Raw genomic sequence first — 1617 nt, 5'->3', positions numbered from 1 at the left:
GGGGGCTGTGCTGGGCCGGGGCGGTGTGTGGGGGCGGTGGGAGGCGAGAGCAGCGTGTGGCAGCGTACACGGCGTCGGGGCGGGATCGTGGTCTCGCGAGAAGCCTCGCCTCAGAGCGGGAGACACTGACGGCCGGTGTGAGGGCGGCCCTGGGGAGGGAGTCGGTGTGGGGTTCGGTGTTGCTCGGGGGAGCTCGTAGCCTTGAGAGTGTGGATTTGGTGGCACGGGGAATGGGAGAGGCTCATCTTAAATGTGCTGACGCTTGTCTTAGTCTTTAATTTGCTGTGAGTGCTTCATGCAGGTCAGGTGCGAAGGAGTCTGCAGGAGTGCTCGAGGGGGTAGATTGGGACACGGAGTGCTGTGCTGGGTTTCTCTTTGGTGTGCAGGCGGCTCGGGGTGAAAATGTGCATGAGCTTTGTTAGTTCATCAGCCTCAGTACAAGGGGCTCACAGAGCTGCAGGAGGGGACCTGCCAAGGTGCAGGGGTGGCCACATTCTCATCCTGAAGCAGTAGATACCTTTACTATGTTTCCATTTGCTGTGAGAGCAAAGGTACTCATGAGCGAAGTAAGAGGTTGTTGAGATTCAGGCTGTTTTGTAGCCTTGTGAGAAGAGACCGTTTGGGGCAGGGGGAGCTTGGCCCTGGAGTGGGAAGCTTCCAGTTGCTGTGAGGCCAGTGTGGGTGACAGGAGCTTGTGCTGGTAGCAATGCTCATGAACTAAGTGTGAGGTCAGGTGAGAGGTGGGACTTCTCATGGGCTCATAGCCTTGAGAGAAGGGATCTGTTGGTGAAGGGGTTGCGAAAGCCTTGCCTCAGACTGTTTTTTGCCTTTGCTGAGCCTTAATTTATTATGAGGGCTGTATATGAGGCAGTAGTGTGTGGTGGTGCTCGTGAGCTATATCTGGGGCATCTGAGGTGTGTGCTCAGGTGGATTTGTTCTCTCAGGAGAAGGTATCTGATGGTGTGTGTGATGGAACAGCTTTGCCATGAAGTGGCTGATGTTTTTGCTGGGCTTCAATTTACTGTGAAAGTGTGACGGCACTCACAAGCTATGCATGAGGTGGTTGGGGGTGGCAGGAGTTCAGATGGGCTTGCAGCTTTGCAAAGAAGGGACCTGTGTTTGGGAGGACAGGAGAATTGGAAGCTTCCCCTCAGAGCAGTGGGCACATGCTGTACTTCTCTGTTTGTTGTCAGAGCGGTGTGGAGGGCACTGGCATGTGGCAGCATTCATGAGCCAAGTGATAATGGAGCTGGGGAGGGTTCTGGAGAGCTTGTAAACCTTGCAGGTAGTACCTGCAGGGGGTATGCTGGCTCATAGAGGGTGAGGTGGGTTGATCCTGGCTGGATGCCAGGTGCCCACCAAAGCTGCTCTATCACTCCCCTCCTCAGCTGGACAGGGGAGAGAAAATATAACAAAAAGCTCATGAGTCAGGATAAGGACAGGGAGATCACTCAACAATTACCATCATGGGCAAAACAGACTCAACTCAGGGAAAGTAGTTTAATTTATTACCAATGAAATCAGAGTATGGTAATGAGACATAAAACCAAATCTTAAAAACACCTTCCCCCCACCCCTCCCTTCTTCCCAGGCTTAACTTTACTCCCGATTTTCTCT

Source organism: Aptenodytes forsteri, unplaced genomic scaffold (assembly GCF_000699145.1).
Source record: "Aptenodytes forsteri isolate BGI_AS27 unplaced genomic scaffold, ASM69914v1 Scaffold256, whole genome shotgun sequence".
NCBI classification, from domain to species: domain Eukaryota; kingdom Metazoa; phylum Chordata; class Aves; order Sphenisciformes; family Spheniscidae; genus Aptenodytes; species Aptenodytes forsteri.
The sequence above is the reverse complement of the archived record's forward strand: the minus strand, read 5'-3'. Positions refer to the sequence as shown.